This window comes from Lactuca saligna, chromosome 6 (genome assembly GCF_052625555.1).
Source record: "Lactuca saligna cultivar CGN05327 chromosome 6, ASM5262555v1, whole genome shotgun sequence".
Classification (NCBI taxonomy): Eukaryota; Viridiplantae; Streptophyta; class Magnoliopsida; order Asterales; family Asteraceae; genus Lactuca; species Lactuca saligna.
In genome coordinates this window covers 34,196,210-34,217,595 of record NC_136422.1, presented here as the reverse complement: position 1 = coordinate 34,217,595, position 21,386 = coordinate 34,196,210, and the positions used below count along the sequence as shown (strand labels likewise).

Genomic DNA, 21,386 nt, shown 5'->3' with positions numbered 1-21,386 from the left:
GTTGACCGGGGTTGACTAGTTTGACTCTGTAGTGTTAGTCAGCCAGGGTCAAGGTGGTATTAAGTAGAGTTATGCATGTGTTGTAGGAGGACGATAGCTCGAGAGATCGAGCACTAGTAGTTACGAGATTTACGAGTTACCGAGATACGCAAGGTGAGTCTTCTCACTATTCATTACCTTGAGTAGGTATTTCGAGTTGACCAGAGGGTCTCAGGTGCTATGTATGAGTTTATGTGTTTCGTGCTATGTATTATTTGTATGATGTATGGATATATAGATCGGGCCGGAGGGTCCAACGATTCTGACCGGGCCGGAGGGCCCAACGAGCTATGACTGGACCGGAGGGTCCGACGAGCTGCGGGACTGGAGGGTCCCACTGAGACATCTTGACCGGAGGGTCGGGTTTATCCTTGAGTGGCGTATTTGTGATATGTGGTATTTTGGGGAACTCACGAAGCATTTATGCTTACAGTTGTTGTGTTTGATGTCTCAGGTACCAGCGAGGACCGTGGGAAGGTGAAGGCTTGACTTGTACACACCCACACCGATGGAGTTTATGTTAGAGAGATCTTGGGATTTGTTTGAAAACATTGTTGTTATGGTTTTGAGATTATGATATGATATACATTTTGTGATTTAAAAATGAAAAATTAAATTGGAAATATTACGTTGTTACAGAGAGAGAAACCAACAATACAATAAAGGAGAAATAATATAACCTAACTATCACTCATAATTTGTAGAGCATTTCTATGCTCCAACATGAGTCGAAACAAATAATCAATAGAAACAGGATCGTGATCAATAGATAGAACAATTTCCTTGAATCGATTATAATCTATGCGAATGATGTTGTGAACTTCACAAACACATATGTGATTCCAAAAACACTAATCAACATAAATCAAGTAGGAATTGATCGACTAACTTTTTGGTTCAACTATTGTTAAAGAACAAAACATATGTCGTGATACAAATTCGATCAAGTAAAAGAATCAGGATCAATATAAGATTCAATTAGAAGGAATGATATCAATTAGATGTAAATGGGTTTTCCGAATGAGATATCAAAAATATTCATTAGAAAATGATTTGGGCTCAAAATCAGTAATGAACACTAACTAGATCGATTTTGTTACATAATTCGGCTAGATGAACACTAATAATTCGAGTCCGGGCTTACGAATTAAATCTTATGAACATTAAAGAAAAATGATTTTGGTCTCAAGATTTAATCAAAACAAAATTAAATGTTTGTTTTGGGCTTGATCTTAAAAATTATTGGATCAACAATGGGGTTGAAACGGAATAGATCCAGCGAATCAAAGCGATCAAAAATAAAAAACGCAAAGCACGAATCAAAATCATGAACGTTTTGGAATACATTTGAGAATTTGAGATACATCTTTGATGATTCGAGTTCCATTTGCAACGAACGAATCAAATTTTGAAGATCTTGATTCCTTTGTTGGAACAAGAAAATCACTAAATTGAATATTATACCACCCATGATGCGTGTTGTATAACTCGTTCTCCGTGTTCTTCAACGATCTAACACCATCTTCATAAGAACCATCAACACTTTTGGGTTTTGAATTCAAATTCATTGCAACACTTGGAGATTGTTGGTTTGGAACCCAAATTTGCTTCATGGATTTCGGCTTCTCAACAACATTTGAAGATTTTTGTGAATAATCCTGCTTGTTCTTACGTTTGATTTTCTTTTTCTTTTTCTTTCTCATATTTTTGCATCTTGAAGATTTGAATTCATGAACAATTTCCACAACTTCAACTTGTCAAGTTTGGATCATATATTTTGGAGTTTGATATTTGTGAATTTCTTGGATTAATGGTTTTTGATAATGAATCATTCCTTCAAACGAATGACAAGAACACAAAATATCATCAGTTTGAACTCCAATCGAGCTAAAAAAAAATCATCTTCACGAGAATCAAACTGAATCTTCTTATCATGAATTTCAAGAACATTAAGAACATCACATGGAACTCCGTAGTCTTGAACTTCAACATACTTAAGAGCACGAAGATCACTTGGGTTTTTAACAAGAGAAATGTATTTCTTTTCAAACAAATCTCTTTCTTCTCATTCCTTTTGATTTTCACTCCAGTATACAATGTTCATGGAAATTTCAACCAAGCATCCAATCTTCGAAAGTGGTTTAAAAATCAATCTTCCATGATCATCCTTCAAACCACCATAAGAAACCATAATATCCCATTAAATCAACCCACCTTTCAACAATAATCCATATAATTGATTTTCGTTGACATGTTATTTGACATCTTCAATGATCACAACCCAAGAATCATAATGCAAGTACAACATCTTTGATTAATCGATAAGATCTTGAGTTTTTCTAGAGAGAGAAAGTGATTTTGAATGAGTTTTCTAGAGAGAGAAAGAAAAAATCATTTGAATTCTAGTGAAGAAAACCGAATTATGAATAGAATTAATGAACAATTCGATTTCTAGAATCCAAAACTCTCTAAAACACGAAGATCAAAACACAATGAAGAGTTACCAAATCAAGAATGTCATTATGGATCAATTTTGATCAAATCAAGAGCAGCCGCTCTGATACCAAATGTAGTTCATTTGAATCGAGTGAATGAAATGAAATCAGAGTGTAAATTGAATGAAGAACACAAGTTGTAAATATAATCTGTTTTGGCTTGATTGATACTTTTTAAAGAATACAAGGAGTGAAAGAGTAAAGTACAATGAGTGCCCAACAATTACTCTAACCCTCATATTTATCCTTATTTATAGGAACACCAGAAGTAAACAAAATGTACCTAAGGGCTAAAACTTGAATGCTTCGACATGTAAAAGTACCCTTATGAAATACATACAATGAATACAAGTAAATTGGCTTCGACACAAAACATGAATAAATACACTTTGACATCTCACAACACATTTCGACCTCTACACAGTCTCGAGGGTGTGGTTGCAGAAATGCATGCCCCGATCACTAATGATGGCCTTTGGTGTCTCAAACCTAGCAAAAATGTTGGTTTTAACGATATCAACCACAACCTTTACATCATCGGTCTGAGTAGCTTTTTCCTCAGCCTATTTTGACACATAATCCACTGTTAGCAAGATGTACACAAACCCAAACGATGGTGGAAACGGACCCATGAAGTCTATGCCCCAAACATAAAAAATTTCACATACTAAGATAGGAGTGAGTGGCATCCGGTTCCGAGAAGTTAAAGATCCGGTCATAGGTTTTGTTTAATCCTATCTAAGTTGGTACTTGAAAGTGTTAACAAGCTCTAACACTATCCATTCACCACAATAATTAAACAAAACAAGCTCTTTGATTAATCCTAACCTTACTAACCTAATCTAAACAAACTCTTAGAATTGGATTGAAAGGTTGCTTTAAGCTTTATGGGAATGTTCCCAACAACACTCAATACTCCTCACAAGCTCGGGAGCGTAAGAATGTGTGAAAAGATTTACACTAATTTCATTCAATAGAAATCAGATTAGTGCTTGTTACCTAGTCTAATTTACAAAACATTTACGGATTTTGCAATTAGATAACTTGAATGATCTAACCCTAATTCAAATGGCCAATAAGAATCACAATTAGAATCAAACATTCGATTGAGACAAAATCAAATTCACTAGATAGAAAAATGAAAGCAAACATCAAGTCATATGATTGAAATCACATCCAAAAGTCTAGACATAAAGTTGGAGAATTTAGGGTTCTAGCCACTCATGGCTAGAACAAGATCACAAATCTAAAAAATCATATTAAAGTTCTTACAAAATGAAATCAAATGTTCCCAAATGTTAATCAACTTCAAAATCCTCAAGAAATTCGCCTTCTCTGCTCCAAAAGTCGACCCCCCAAAGTAAAAAAGTCGGTTCCCCCCCTTTAAGAATGGTGAAAAACTGCTTTAAAACCCACGTTTACGTTTAAACGACCCGCGTAAATTAACAATGTCATTTACACGGCCGCGTAAACGCAAAAGTATGCTGTGCAGAAATCTACATTTACACGGCCCGCGTAAACGCAAGGCTTGCATTTACACGGCCGTGTAAATCTCTATAAAGCCAAAATGTTCTTTTCTTTGATATCTTGCTCCTCGGTGCTCCGCAAGTCCCGAAATTTTGTCCGCAACTTTTATTTACCTTCTCCAACAAGATCCTACCTCCAAAAGTCCCTGAAATATCACAAAAAGTATTTGAATGAAATTGCCTCATGAAAAATCCCGAAAAACATGCAAAATGCATGAGTTTAAACCTAAATGCAATGCACTTTTATGGATTAAAACTACAAAATGGGTACATGAAATGCACCTAACAGCGTTGTTTAATGAAACCCCAATTTCTCGGGTTTGAGGCCTATTTAAAGGGCCTTATGGCCGTCATTTGCACTTATTAGTCCCCAAAGTGAAACCCTAGAACATTTGAGTGATTCAAGTAAGGGAAGGAGCCATTGTTGATCTTGGAGTTATTGTCTAGCAAGGGAAGAGGAGATCTAGCCAAAAGGAAGCAAGAGAAGGGTGGATTCTTGAAGAACTAAGGTCCAGGACATCACAACTGAGGTACCATTTCGAATTCTTCTTTGTTATTGTGATGTTCATATAGATTTAGGGCTTTTGAACCCATTTGTGGCTAGATCTAGTATCCTCATGGTCCCTTGGCGAGTTATGGCTCTGAATCTGGGCCCAGAGAGGTCCAGAGCACCTCCTTGCCCAAGCTTTATGTGCATCCATGGAGGTTTTGGGTTGGGATCAATATATTTGAGGCTAAAACACCATTAATGAGCTATTTGATGGTTAATGAGCACCAAGACTGGACTTTACCTGGTCAATAAGCTTAAGCGGACTGGATCTATGAGTTACTAGAGTGGATCTGACCTTAGAAGGTCGTTTGAGGTTGTGCATGGAATGCACTCGCCGAGTCCACTCCCAAACTCGGCGAGTTGGTGCGGGTTGTTCAGTGATTACGAACCAGGGACTGAGTAGCCGAGTCAGGTGAGTGACTCGGTTAGTCGGAAGAGATTCAGAGGGATCGGGTTCCCGTAGGGACTCGGCGAGTCCACGCCAGACTCGGCGAGTCGGATCAACCGTTGACCGTTAACCGTTGACCGGGGTTGACTAGTTTGACTTTGTAGTGTTAGTCAGCCAGGGTCAAGGTGGTATTAAGTAGAGTTATGCATGTGTTGTAGGAGGACGATAGCTCGAGAGATCGAGCACTAGTAGTTACGAGATTTACGAGTTACCGAGATACGCAAGGTGAGTCTTCTCACTATTCATTACCTTGAGTAGGTATTTCGAGTTGACCAGAGGGTCTCAGGTGCTATGTATGAGTTTATGTGTTTCGTGCTATGTATTATTTGTATGATGTATGGATATATAGATCGGGCCGGAGGGTCCAACGATTCTGACCGGGCCGGAGGGCCCAACGAGCTATGACTGGACCGGAGGGTCCGACGAGCTGCGGGACTGGAGGGTCCCGCTGAGACATCTTGACCGGAGGGTCGGGTTTATCCTTGAGTGGCGTATTTGTGATATGTGGTATTTTGGGGAACTCACGAAGCATTTATGCTTACAGTTGTTGTGTTTGATGTCTCAGGTACCAGCGAGGACCGTGGGAAGGTGAAGGCTTGACTTGTACACACCCACACCGATGGAGTTTATGTTAGAGAGATCTTGGGATTTGTTTGAAAACATTGTTGTTATGGTTTTGAGATTATGATATGATATACATTTTGTGATTTAAAAATGAAAAATTAAATTGGAAATATTACGTTGTTACAGAGAGAGAAACCAACAATACAATAAAGGAGAAATAATATAACCTAACTATCACTCATAATTTGTAGAGCATTTCTATGCTCCAACATGAGTCGAAACAAATAATCAATAGAAACAGGATCGTGATCAATAGATAGAACAATTTCCTTGAACCGATTATAATCTATGCGAATGATGTTGTGAACTTCACAAACACATATGTGATTCCAAAAACACTAATCAACATAAATGAAGTAGGAATTGATTGACTAACTTTTTGGTTCAACTATTGTTAAAGAACAAAACATATGTCGTGATACAAATTCGATCAAGTAAAAGAATCAGGATCAATATAAGATTCAATTAGAAGGAATGATATCAATTAGATGTAAATGGGTTTTCCGAATGAGATATCAAAAATATTCATTAGAAAATGATTTGGGCTCAAAATCAGTAATGAACACTAACTAAATCGATTTTGTTACATAATTCGGCTAGATGAACACTAATAATTCGAGTCCGGGCTTACGAATTAAATCTTATGAACATTAAAGAAAAATGATTTTGGTCTCAAGATTTAATCAAAACAAAATTAAATGTTTGTTTTGGGCTTGATCTTAAAAATTATTGGATCAACAATGGGGTTGAAACGGAATAGATCCAGCGAATCAAAGCGATCAAAAATAAAAAACGCAAAGCACGAATCAAAATCATGAACGTTTTGGAATACATTTGAGAATTTGAGATACATCTTTGATGATTCGAGTTCCATTTGCAACGAACGAATCAAATTTTGAAGATCTTGATTCCTTTGTTGGAACAAGAAAATCACTAAATTGAATATTATACCACCCATGATGCGTGTTGTATAACTCGTTCTCCGTGTTCTTCAACGATCTAACACCATCTTCATAAGAACCATCAACACTTTTGGGTTTTGAATTCAAATTCATTGCAACACTTGGAGATTGTTGGTTTGGAACCCAAATTTGCTTCATGGATTTCGGCTTCTCAACAACATTTGAAGATTTTTGTGAATAATCCTGCTTGTTCTTACGTTTGATTTTCTTTTTCTTTTTCTTTCTCATATTTTTGCATCTTGAAGATTTGAATTCATGAACAATTTCCACAACTTCAACTTGTCAAGTTTGGATCATATATTTTGGAGTTTGATATTTGTGAATTTCTTGGATTAATGGTTTTTGATAATGAATCATTCCTTCAAACGAATGACAAGAACACAAAATATCATCAGTTTGAACTCCAATCGAGCTAAAAAAAAATCATCTTCACGAGAATCAAACTGAATCTTCTTATCATGAATTTCAAGAACATTAAGAACATCACATGGAACTCCGTAGTCTTGAACTTCAACATACTTAAGAGCACGAAGATCACTTGGGTTTTTAACAAGAGAAATGTATTTCTTTTCAAACAAATCTCTTTCTTCTCATTCCTTTTGATTTTCACTCCAGTATACAATGTTCATGGAAATTTCAACCAAGCATCCAATCTTCGAAAGTGGTTTAAAAATCAATCTTCCATGATCATCCTTCAAACCACCATAAGAAACCATAATATCCCATTAAATCAACCCACCTTTCAACAATAATCCATAGAATTGATTTTCGTTGACATGTTATTTGACATATTCAATGATCACAACCCAAGAATCATAATGCAAGTACAACATCTTTGATTAATCGATAAGATCTTGAGTTTTTCTAGAGAGAGAAAGTGATTTTGAATGAGTTTTCTAGAGAGAGAAAGAAAAAATCATTTGAATTCTAGTGAAGAAAACCGAATTATGAATAGAATTAATGAACAATTCGATTTCTAGAATCCAAAACTCTCTAAAACACGAAGATCAAAACACAATGAAGAGTTACCAAATCAAGAATGTCATTATGGATCAATTTTGATCAAATCAAGAGCAGCCGCTCTGATACCAAATGTAGTTCATTTGAATCGAGTGAATGAAATGAAATCAGAGTGTAAATTGAATGAAGAACACAAGTTGTAAATATAATCTGTTTTGGCTCGATTGATACTTTTTAAAGAATACAAGGAGTGAAAGAGTAAAGTACAATGAGTGCCCAACAATTACTCTAACCCTCATATTTATCCTTATTTATAGGAACACTAGAAGTAAACAAAATGTACATAAGGGCTAAAACTTGAATGCTTCGACATGTAAAAGTACCCTTATGAAATACATACAATGAATACAAGTAAATTGGCTTCGACACAAAACATGAATAAATACACTTTGACATCTCACAACACATTTCGACCTCTACACAGTCTCGAGGGTGTGGTTGCAGAAATGCATGCCCCGATCACTAATGATGGCCTTTGGTGTCTCAAACCTAGCAAAAATGTTGGTTTTAACGATATCAACCACAACCTTTACATCATCGGTCTGAGTAGCTTTTTCCTCAGCCTATTTTGACACATAATCCACTGTTAGCAAGATGTACACAAACCCAAACGATGGTGGAAACGGACCCATGAAGTCTATGCCCCAAACATAAAAAATTTCACATACTAAGATAGGAGTGAGTGGCATCCGGTTCCGAGAAGTTAAAGATCCGGTCATAGGTTTTGTAAAAAAGGAATGAATCGCCAAAAATATGGGGCCAATAAAGACCGTTGTACAAAACTTTGTGTGCACTCCGTTGTGGAACATAATGCCATCCACAAGCTTCAGAATAACAGAAGTTCATAACTAATTTAACTTCATCTTAGGGCCTACATCTTCTAATTACTTGATCAACATAATATTTGCATAAATAAGGTTCGTCCCAAATGTATCTTTTTGTCTCTTTCTTTATTTTATCTTTCTGAGCTCGAGTGAGGTATGAAAGGATTTCTTTGGAGACCAAATAGTTTACTATATCAGCAAACCATTATACCATTATAGATTTTGAATATCAAAAAGATGCTCATCGGGAAAGGTTTCGTGGATCGATATCGGGTCTTCTAGTGGTATTAGTCGGCTTAGATGATCAGCTACCATATTTTCTTTCCCTATATTATCTCTGATTTCTATGTCAAATTCATGTAGCAGTAGAATCCATCTGATTATTTTTTGGTGAAAAGGTACCGAATGGTTGCGTGATTAGAAAAAAATTATGACTTTTGTCCCCAACAATTATTGTCTCAATTTCTCCGGCATGTAAACAATGGACAACGACTCTTTTTCTATGGTTGAATAATTTGAAGCATAATAAATAATATGGGGGACCCAATCTTTCTTTTGACCCAACACAACTCCAACAATATAATTGCTCGCGTCACACATGATCTCGAAAGGAAAGCTCCAATCTAGTGGCTGAATAATGGGGGCATAACTGAGTAAATTTATTAACAAGTCAAAAGCCTTTCTGCACTATTCATTAAAATCAAACTCTGTATCTTTTTGTAGTAACTGGCGCATGGGCACTATGATCTTTGAGGTGTCTTTAATAAACCACATGTAAAAACCTTCATGTCCAAGAATAGGACCGCACTTCCCGGACACTCTTCGGGTAGGATAAGCTTTTGATAATATCTAGTTTAGCCTTGTTTACTTCTAAACATCTTTTTGAAAGAGTATGACCCAAAATCAAAATTTAGGACCATAAAGTGACATTTTTCAAAATTTTGGACTCGATCTGTTTCAATGCATCTTTGAATAATTTTGATGAGGTTTTTAAAACAAGTATCAAAGTAATCTCTATAGATAGTAAAATCATCCATGAAAACTTCTATGTTATTTTCTACATACTCAGAAAAATACTTACCATACAGCTTTGAAAGATGGCAGGTGTGTTGCAGAGTCCAAAGGGCATCTGTCTATTGGCGAGAGTTCCAAATAGCCAAGTGAAAGTTGTCTTCTCCTGATCTTCTAGAACAACTGCAATTTGATGAAATCCCGAGAATCCATCCAAACAGCAGTAATGTGACTTCCCAGTAAGTCTTTCCAACATCTGATCAATGAACAGAAGTGGAAAGTGATCATTTTCGGTGTCAACGTTAGTTTTCCTATAATCGATGTAGACACGCCATCCACTTTGAACTCGATTTGGGACTAACTCTCCTTTATTTCCACTACCATCCCTCTAGATTTATTTGGAGTGACTTGAACTGGACTGACCCATTTGTTGTCAGATATTGGGTATATCATTCCAGCATCCAAGAGTTTCATAATTTCCTTCTTAACCACTTCCATTATTGGTGGGTTCAGTCTTCACTGCGCTTCTCTTGAAGTCTTAAAATCTTCTTTCATCAGTATTTTGTGCATGCATAAAAATAGGTTGAGTCCTTTTATATGAGTTATGGTCCATCCAATTGCGTTCTTGTATTGCTTCAAAATCCCAATCAGTTTATATTCCCTCTTTTCTTAAAGCTTGTTGGATATAATGTCTGGGAGTGTTTCTTTTTCTCCAAGAAGCGTGTATTTTAGATGTTTTGGTAGAGTCTTCTGCTCCAAGTTGGGTGCTTGCACTACATAAGGAAAAAGCTTGTAGTTAGAATCAAGTAATTTCAGAATCTGATTGTCATACCTGATTTTTCTTTTCTAGTCCATGTAGGTTGCCATTTCTTTCACTTGCTTGTCAAGAACATATTTTTCTGATAAAACATAGGTTTGCATTAACAGACAAATTTCTATGGAGCACTAAAGCTAGTGACTCCCTATTAGTAATATCAAAGTATTCAACAGTTAATGGTTCGATTACATCAATAACATTAAGAGATGAAACATCGTCTGGATAACGCATGTCATCATAAATATTGAAGTTGATAACTTCACCATCAAATTCCTTGAAAGTTGTACCATCATAAACATCTATTTTCGCTCTGTCAGTTTTCATAAATGGTCTCCCCAAAAGAATAGAACTGGAATTCGGTGAGTCATCATCTCCTATATCTAAGACATAAAATCAACTGGGAATATCAACTCATTCACTTGGACTAAAACATCTTCCAACACACCTTTTGGGTGTACCAGTGAACAATCAACCAACTGAATGATCATACATGTTCTTTTTAGTGGCCCAACCCCGATAGTTTTAAAAAGTAAATACGGAAAAACATTTATTAAGGCTCCTAAGTCCAATATGACACATGAAACTGAAAGGTTCCCCAACTTGCAAGGAACAGTAAATACTCTTGGATCCTTGCACTTTGGGGTAACCTTTTTTGTAAAATTATTGAAACATTTTTTCTGAGCTTAACTGTTTTTTTACCTTTCAATTTTCTTTTTGAAGTACATAGTTCTTTTAGAAATTTCTTGTATCGGGGTAGTTGTTATATAACATCAAGAAGTGGAATGTTTACCTCAAAATTTCTGAAGAAGTCCATAATCTCTCTGTCTTGCTTTTTTCTTTTTTTGTGTTTTCAGTCTTGAGGAAAACGGAGGAGGAGTAATTTTCACCTCAGCTTCAGCAGGCTTGTCCTTTTTTTGTTCTTCTCCAGTTGCTTCAAATTCTTCCTCAACTGGAATTTCTTCTTCCTCGTCTTCTTGATGACTTGGTCCTTGGTAATTTTTACCACTCTGAGAATAACACCACAAGAGTTGTGCCTTGTGTTTTTCTCAGTCTGAGATCAGAACTTTCCTTGTGCTTGTGCTTCCATCTTGCTCATGGAGTTCGCAAGTTGTGATACATGTTGCTCCAAAATTTTGATACTTGACTTGGTCTCATTCGGAAAAGCTTTTGTACTAGTAGAAAGACTTTTAACAATGTCTTCCAGAGATATGCTGGAATTGCTAGCTAATTGATATTAATTAGTTTGATGCTGATTTTGCTGAAAACATTGTTGAAAGCCAGGAAGAGGTAATGATTTCTTTGCTAGAAGTTTTGTTGGGGTCTTGGTTGGAGGTTTGTTGGGTTTGCATAGTATTTGTAAGGTGTCGAAGTCAATTGTAGATTTATAGGATTTGAAAGAATGTATTTTGTAAGGGTAGTATAGATTCGAAGCTTTCATGTTTACGCCCTTATGTACTTTTTTCTCACTTCTGTCATTCGTATAAATAGGGATAGAGTAACTTTGGCACTTCGTGTTTTTACTCTAAGAACTCTCTTGTATCTTTTAGAAGTATAAATGAGCTAGCCAGATTATATTTACTTCTTGTGTTCTAGATTCAATTCAAACTCTGATTTCATTTCGTTTCCTCGATCAATACGAACTACATTTGGTATCAGAGCAGGACTCTTACAGATGATTTCTCATTTTCTCGAGTTCTCAAAAGTTTTTGAATCTCTTTTTAGATTCAAAATATTATGCACTTTTGATTCTGAAAATCTCTTCAGATCAGCTATATTGATTCTATTTTGCTTTTAGTTTGTTAAATCGAGTGTTCTGTGTTTAATTTCTATAAGATTCATTCCTCAGATTCCAAAATTTTAAGCTTTTTATTTTTCAAGTACGTACAATAATGACGAACTTCAATATAAACACGATTACTAGATTTTCTCATCTTCTTGGTTCTTCAACCAAAATTCCTATGTTGATTCCTGAATACTATGATCAATGGTCTAATAGGATGGAAGATTATCTGTCTAGGATCGATGAAGATCTATGGTAGTGTATCAAGAGTGGAAACGTTCATCCATCAATGCTTGCTGAAATTGGAAATGTTGGTTCATCTACTGATGTTACTACTTAAACTAAAAAATACAAAGCAAATGATAAACGATGTTTGAGAGAACTACGCAGTATCAAGAGTGGAAACTTTCATCCATCAATGCTTGCTGAAATTGGAAATGTTGGTTCACTACTAGAAAAACAGCCTTTTACGACGCGCAAACCACGACACTCATTGATTTATGTTACGCAAAAGAGAGTGACATTAAAAAAGAGTCATCTCTTCAAAAAATTTAAGGATTTAGGTCATGCATTATTGTGTGCCCTTAAATTAGTGTCTAAACTAAAAAAAAAAAAAAAAAAAAAAAAAAAAAAAAAAAAACACGGAGGGCACATGTGTGTCATCTAAGGATGTCGCTTTATAAATTTTAATGGAACGCGCGTTCCATCCTTTAATAACAGGGGGAAATGAAATCCTAAAAAATTAAAAACCCCGTTTTTCTTCCATCTTTTAGGGTTTCCATGTAAACCCTAGGCCTCATTTGTAGGTTTCGTTCTGTGATCAATTTGTTGCTGTTCGGGAAGGAATAACGAATTCATCCTCTCCATCAACTGAAAACCTTCACTCTCTGCTTCTCCTTTTCTCTGTAAACCCTAGACCTCATTATGCGGCTATAACTCTTCCTCTTTTTTCGTATTTTTGGTGTTTGGCAGTGATATAGTGGTCAACAATGTCAACTATCCTCTTTTATCTACCATTTTCTCCCTCTGAGACATTAAATACACGCCATCCCAAGATTGGAAGAACTAGGGCTTTTGTGCGCTGGATCTCACAGGAAACAGGTTTTCCTCGTCCCCACCCTCACCCATCCAAATTCCTTCTTCTTCAAATGATTATATGTTCTCACCTCTCAACCGTACCTAAATGGATATCTCTGTCTCTCTTGCATCTATTCTCCCAGAATCTCTCGTGCTTTCCTATTTACAGCTAGAGTTTGAGAGCGAAAAGAAAAAAGAAAAGATGTGCCTTTTCTTCCTCTTTCTTCCCCTTTTCTTCCTCTGGTTCGATCACAACCCTTCTTCTCCCTTCTTATTATTATTTTTTTCGATTTGCAGGTGAGGGTGTGAGGTGGCGTTCGAAGGTTGTCAAGGGGTTGTGAGGAGATGATGGTTGGTGATTGTTCGGTAATGGAGAAATCAGGGTGTGTTTTTGTGACTGATTAACAAATTTCAGCAAACTCCAAGTGCAGAATCCCTAAAATTTTAAGAAACTCTCAGATGGAAAAAGGGAGAAAAGAAAAGAACAATGTATAGAGAATAAGGAAAAAGAAACGGAGAAATAACTAAATCCATCTTCGATCCCAACCAGATGTATGTAAGATTTTCTACACTTTTTATTTTTTGTCCCAATGTTGGCTGGATTGTCTGATTTAACATCTAACTCGAGACCAAGAAAAGCAAGCAACAGCGAGCACAAATCATATCCATAGAGAGACAGCGCACAATCAGTGAATGCTGCGAATCTCATATCTTCCTAGAGTCCTCTTCCCGTAACAACAACAAAGATCTGCTTTCGCGTTGTTACTGATCTTAGCCTGCTTCGTTTCAATAGTGAGTTTATCAGATTTTCTAGGCCTTGTATTCATCCCGATTGTCACTGATTTGAGATTTTATCAAGAATTTAAACTGATTCAAAAGATCTATTTTCGTTTTAGCATGTGAGTGCAGAAGAACTTCAATCATACTCATAAATCTTGTTGTCTTCTCAGGCTTTCGAGATGCCGATCTCAGGTACCTCTTTTGATTTTTGAGATGCCGGGATTGTTTAAATCAGATCTTCTAACATTTGATGTTGTTGGCTGTAATCCATGGACATAACTAGGGTGGCTCAATCTGTCCAGATCCACAACTTTTTTGATCTGGTTGTCTAATAGATTAAACTATTATCCTTTTTCATTGGTTAATTGATTTGACTTTGTGACAAGCTGATTCTTGCTACCATTCTTGCTCTCTTCTTAACCTTATAAAATCAAGGGACATATTATATCCCTTTCTCCGCCTTATTGGCTTATTTTATTTGATTAATATCTTTTGTCTGTTGCACTTTCGCAAGGGTTTTTTTTTAGTCTTCTTTACTTACTCTATTTTCGTTGAGGTTTTGTATTGTTTCTTTTTTCAGACTAAGAAAGTTTTACCTACTTAATTTGGTAAATCGAAACAATATTGATTAAATGTCATTGAAGATGTGAAATGAGTTTGTTGGATAACTTGCTCTAGGTTACTCGAGTTTACATGAAGCTAATATGACAATGTAATAATATCAAACTAACACAATGGAACCATGGTTGTGTTTATTCTTGTATCTCTCTCTCTCTCTCTCTCTCTCTCTCTGTGTGTGTGTGTGTATAATTGATCTAATAAGATCACCTCACTCTTTTCTTATGAAAAAATTTATCATCTCTCTATAGTCTATGTCTATATACATAAGACATGACACAACACAATGGCATTGCTCTGTGTCTAGTGTGCATTGAGTGGACTGATGTCAATTGGATAAAATTGTAATCTTTTTTGTCTCATGTAACAAACACAGCCTTAATTATGGAAGTTCTCATTTTACCATTTGGATTTTTTTTTCCAATTTTGGGTTTATATTTTTGTAATGGTGAGTGAATGCCTTGTTTCCCTGGCTAATCGGTTTTCTTGTTTGTAATTGTAGGACTGCGTGAGAAGCATAAACAAGAACTCGAGAATATGACATTAATAGCACAACCTTTCAAAACATTGAAGCTTTTTATAGTGGCTGTTGTTCAGTATATAAGCAGATCACTGGTATACCTTCTGACACATGTTGTCTGGCTTATGCTTTTTTCACACTCACAGTTGCAGCTGGACTCTTGTTTCTGTCTGTGGATGGTCCTCATGGAAAGGTACTTCTTATTGCCTATTACTTACATTAGGCCATTACAACTACATATTTCTGCAGTTTTATTTGAAATAATGATGTATATGAGTTCTCTCAAATGAAAGCTTCTATTGATCACGAGATCATCCATAAAACCAAGTAAATACCATTTTTTGGTCTCTGTTTATTGATCTTTATTAGTTGTTTTCCAATAAAAGCATAAAATCAAACCAAAACCCAAAATCAGTTGTACATTGATCTTCAATAGGTATTCTGTTTGTTAACGAATTCTTTGCCTATGATTCATCGTACTCAAAGTTCCTTCAAATTATCGATGAGGTTGTAAGTTCCTTGGTTTTCATGATTATATGTTACATATTAATATATAATGATGAATATGTGATACATGTGTTCTTGTAGCATGTTGAAGAGCTTCTTGAATATGCAAGGTTTGGACTGTGGTGGGTAGCTCTTGGTGTTGCATCTTCCATTGGTCTTGGTGAGCTCAATCAACTTTATCCCCATTATCATTTATTATTATTATAATAATAGCTCAATAGCTAATTTAATAAAAAAAATAATACTTCTTCAGTGGCTAAATCAATAAAATGGTGAAAGTACAAGTGTTGTTCTTTATTTTTCCCTTTAGATAATTATATTCTTGCATTTTCATTTATTATGTTCTTTTTTGGAAACCAAAGTTTTTGAAGTTTTGTTAAGTTGTATTTGTAATTAATTGATCAGGGTCTGGGCTACACACTTTTGTTCTATATCTGGGTCCCCACATTCCTTTCTTCACAATAAAAGCAATGCAGTGTCGTCGGGTGGATCTTAAAAGTGCTGTTGATGATACAATAAAGTTAAATAGAAGCCCTACATGGCTTCAAAAGGATTGTTCAGAGTTTGGGCCTCCATTGTTTTTTTATCCTCTCAAGGTGTTCAGGTTCCACTCAGCAGCATTTTGCCTCAAGTACAAGTAGAAGCTATTATTTGGGGCCTTGGAACTGCATTAGGAGAGCTACCTCCATATTTCATTTCTAGAGCAGGTTTCTTATACTTATTCTTATTATTATTTTTTCCTTTTCGTATATTGCTATTCCCTTCTCAAATTGCTTTTTTTCCTCATTAAGTGATACACTGATAAAGTGCTATCTAGATAAATGATGTTTGTGAAAACATGACATAAAATTATTTGAATATTGTTTTAAAAATGACAAAAAATGTACAGTTTTTTGCAGCAAGTATCTTAGGTGATAAAATGGAGGTGACAGAAGAACTGGATGCTTCCTCATCAGAGAATAATGGAGTTGCTTCAAACTTAAATCACATGAAGCGTTGGTTCCTTTCACATGCTCAATATTTAAAACATAGCTCCTTTACAAAATTTGAGTCATAGTTTTTAATAATAGTGTTATTGTGTTGATTTAACAAAAGTGTTGGTGGGTTGATTGGTATTTTTATGCATATTTGATTAAATTAATTGATCAGGGTAAGTATCTCTATATATGCTGGAATCAGGGGAGGAATGGAATTCTTCATTCCATTGGAATGGAAAGAAAACATTTTGTTTTGTCTAATTTAACGGATTGGGGAAAACCCTACTCTTTTTTTTCCTTATAATTTTATATGTATGAGTTATTAGCATGATCTGTTAAATTTTGATAAACATGGGCAGCATGTTAGGCGTGCAGCTGTTTTCGCTTTGAGTATAGCTGGCCACAACAAGCCAAATCTCATCAAGGGCCTTCCTCCATAACTGTTGCCACTTATTTATGCAGAACTCATAGGCGAGGTTTGGAATATTAGTTTTAGACATAATTATATTATTTTATCTGTTAACACATGTTCATCATCTAAACCTGGTATGCGGTATTTCAATTGATAAATATATTTATCAAGATTTTGAGTTGGCCATATTTATTTAACATTTGACTTTATATTTGCAGGTGCGTTTAATACGATATTGTGTGGAGGGGTCCCTTTTTTTTGGTGTATGAGTTCATTGAAAATGGAAACTTAAGTCAACATTTACATGGAACAAGTGAATTTAAGTTCAATTGTATATAAATGAGTTCATTTTTTTATAAGATTTATTCACTTTTGGAATAATTATTTGTATTTGACATATTAGTCAAATGAATTATCTTTGTTATTTATGGTATTTTATTTTGTATTATGAGATTTTTAATTTATTATTTAATTTGAAAATTAGTAAATCTATAAATAATATATTTTTTAAACATTTAAATTATGATACGCAAAAATGTGTGTCATCTTCATTTATGACATGACCTTTCTTGACAGGGGCTTTCTTGATACACATTGCGTGTCATTAACACGTGTGTCGTAAGGTTACGACACGCAAATGCGTGTCGTCTTCCTTTATGACAGGGCCTTCCTTGATACGCATTGCGTGTCATAAACGCGCGTCGTAATTGCGCGTCGTAAATGAGCGTCGTAAATGCGCGTCGTCTATAGACGATGCGCAAAAGCGCGTCGTCTCTCTTTATGACAGGGCCTTCCTTGACGCGCATTTGCGCGTCGTCTGAGCCTTTTACGACGCGCAATGAGCGTCGTAAAAGGCTGTTTTTCTAGTAGTGGTTCATCTACTGATGTTACTACTTATACTGAAAAATACAAAGCAAATGATAAACGATGTTTGAGAGAACTACGCAGTGCTCTTCCACCAATAGTATATAACTATGTTCATGGTTGCAAATTTACTAAATAAATTTTGGATACTTTGAAAGATACGTATCAAGGGAACGAGAATATGAAGACAAGTTTTGTTAAGCAGTGTCTGCTTGAATTAGGAGAATTCAAACAGAAAGAAGGTGAGAATATTGAACTCTACTATGATTATCCGAATGAATTAATATTCAAATGCAGTCGATTTGGAGTCAATCATACTACCTTTGAATTCAACTTGACTTTTCTTATTAGGTTTTGTAAAGAGTAGTGTAATATCAGTCTGATGATTAAGACCCAACAAGGTTTTGACAACTTTTCTCTTAGTGATCTCTACAATGTTTTGAAGGCTCATGAAAGTGAGATCAACGAAATAGCTGAAGAAACAAAAATGAGTTTGGGTGGTCATCTAACATTGACGTCGAAGGTGACAGTTAGAGAAGTTGAGGTCGAGTCAACTGAGAATGGTGGATCCAAAGATGAAGGTCTGATTGTTAATTCTGATGACGAAGCGGTAGTTTTTTACTCAAACAATAAAGTGAAGAAAATTTTCAAGAACCCATTCAATTCGAAGTTTAAAGGAAAATGAGATTTAAAAGGAAACTCTTCTACTATTAAGGGAATGAGATAGGAGACAAAGGTGGATAAGAAAGATAACAAGTCTGAGGTTGCGATGCCAGAGAAGAAATTGAAAGGTGACCCTGGTTTTGATTGCCATTACTATAATGGTGTGAACCATATGGCAAGTGACTGCATGTTGAGGAAGTCAGAACAAAGACGAAAGGGATGTCTTTGGTTGTAAGAGAAACTCACGGAGGGGATGGGACGTATCAAATCTGGTCATCTGGATCAGATGATGAGAAAATGCGAAAACCTACGCATGGAGCTATGTTTGCTAAGTATGAGGAGGAAAGTGAGGAAGAAGAGAAGGTGACTGGAAAATGCTTCGTTACTACTGGTTCCGACAAGTCTCCAATGACTTTGACGACATATACTCATCTTGAATCCTTTGAACTTCCTTTTAGTTCATATGATGCTATCTTGTCTGACTTCAATAATACTTTATCTTGCTTTAATGACATGTTTATTTCTGTCAGTAGTGACGCTGAGATATCAAAATCCTTACTACTAGAATCTTAGAATATATTGCAGTCGAAGCGAAGTAGAGTAGATCATTTACAAATGGAGCTTAATAATGTTACTTGTTATAGGGATTGGTTGGGAACAGACAATTGTATTCTGCTTAAACAGAGAAACATATATTGTAATTCAGCTAAGAGACTTTATGCTAAGTTGACTGATTTATATCATTCATCGGACAAAGCAAAGAACAACATAGGAAACTTTTTCCTTTCTTAACTTTTGAAAGGGAAAATATAGACTCAACTGCCTATGACTGTAAGAAAAAGATTTTTGAGTTTGACAAGGTCCCGAATGACTCATATGTATATGTTATTGTTAAAATAGATTAATGTTTAGATGAAAATGATCAGGTTAATATTGTGAATAAGACCTTGACCAAAAATGAACAAATGAAAATTTTGCAAAAGACTAAGCATTCGACATTTGACTCTCAAAACAATTTTGCTGATACCGAAGATGATTATGACAATATCAGCGAAATTGAGGAGGCGGAAGTTGTTGATTGTTCTCAGCTATCTTTCATTAATGTCACTTTGATGGCTAAGGGTAAAGAAATTTGTGATGATTATTTGGTTAAAGTTGACCCTGACCAACCCTCAACATAGAAAGTTCGTGACTATGATCATGTGACTGTCGAAGATAGTCAAACCGATAGTGATAATGATAAAGAAGATGTTCCGAGTGAAACAACTATTCCAAGAGTTGTTGTTGATTAACTGTATGAGGATATAGAGAAATTCGAAAAGGTAATGAAGGAAAAAGGTCCTTATTATCTCGAATCGAACTCTATCTTTTCTCCAAACTTCAAATGCACAGATGATGTTGTTTTTCCAAATCAAGTGTTTGTTACCTTAGGAAATGGTGGCAAAGTAAAACCGGAGATCAACAAAATTGTTGTTGAGGAAAACAAAGCAATTTCAAAAGAAGGATTTTTCTCAACTCAAAGTACCGTCGAAAACAATCCTAACAAAAACTCATCCACTTTTAAAAGGAAAAAACTAAAAAGAGTTTGGGAAGTAAAGAAAGAAAAAGTCAATGATGACAAACCTTCAAATGAATCAGTTTCTCAAACTTAAAACACAAAAGCTCGAATATTTTATGAACAAATTCAAAAGACCTCAAAAGATGAAGGAATTTCGATGTCTAAAGCAAGGGAAAAGGTTTTTTGGAAAAATGTTGTCTCGTAAGGAACAAAAGAGTTTTGTTAACACAATCATCTAAACAGAAAAGGTTGAAAAAGTTAAGACTTCTTCTCAAAATAAATCTTTTGTTCAGAACAAATCCGCTCAAAAACAAAATTATTTCTCAAAAAGTCATTCCAAAGTTCACAAGCCAAGTCAAAAACTAAATGTTCAAAAACAAAGAAATGAGAATTTTTGTTAAAATCAACAACAAAGGACTTTTGTTCCTAATCAACAAAATGCAAGGTTTTCACAAAATAATTTTATAGAAATGGTTTTTCAAAAAATAAACAAATATTTTTTCCTCAAGTTCAAAATCAAAGAACATTTACAAATGAAAAACAAATTTTTCATTAAACAAGTTTTGGTCATAATAAACTTTTTCAAAATCGTTACCAACCACATGCACAATCGACATTTCCAAAATGACACTTCGATAAGCTGGAAGTCAATAGGAAGAGAAATGAACCATTCAAACCCACAGAACCTCACTTTTCCAACCTTGTTTCGAAGCAAAAAGTTAGAGCATCGTTTGCCAAAGGGAAATCGGATGTGGAGAATATTAATCACTGGCTCGAAGGCATAGGAAAGCCTTATCAATCTGGGAAGTTTTCTCAATAGGAAATCCGGTATGCTTATGAAAGATACTTAAATGAGTCTCAAACTAGTAGTTCTTCTTTAAGGGAATCAAATCCATCTGTTAAAAAGTGGAAAGTTGTTCCCAAAGAAAAAGTCGAATCACAACGAATTGTCGATGGTAAAGGGAAATTCAATATCAACTATAAATGATTGAATGATTTCATTTCGATATCTAAGTCTGTGGAAGTTGACTTAATCGATAGTTTGAAATCTAAAGTTCATAATTGGGTTTTAGGATCTTTATTTGATAATGCATTTCAATCTAATCACCAAGTACCCAAAAAGCATTAGGGACCTAAAATTTTCCATTGATTGCAAGTTTTATGTGATGATCAATACAATGAACATTGGTACATTGATAATGGTTGCTCACGTCACATGACTGGTAGGAAGGAAAATTTGCAAGATTATTAAAGCTTGGAAAATGCTGGTGTGGTGAATTTTGGGAATAATAATAAATGCAAAGTTAAAGGATA

At 35.3% G+C, this 21,386-nt stretch overlaps 1 pseudogene; it reads left to right on the top strand.

Moving 5' to 3' along the window:
- The first annotated feature begins 14,132 nt into the window (after nucleotides 1-14,132).
- Nucleotides 14,133-16,655, top strand: LOC145002437 (vacuole membrane protein KMS1-like; annotated as a pseudogene).
- The last annotated feature ends 4,731 nt before the right edge of the window (nucleotides 16,656-21,386 follow it).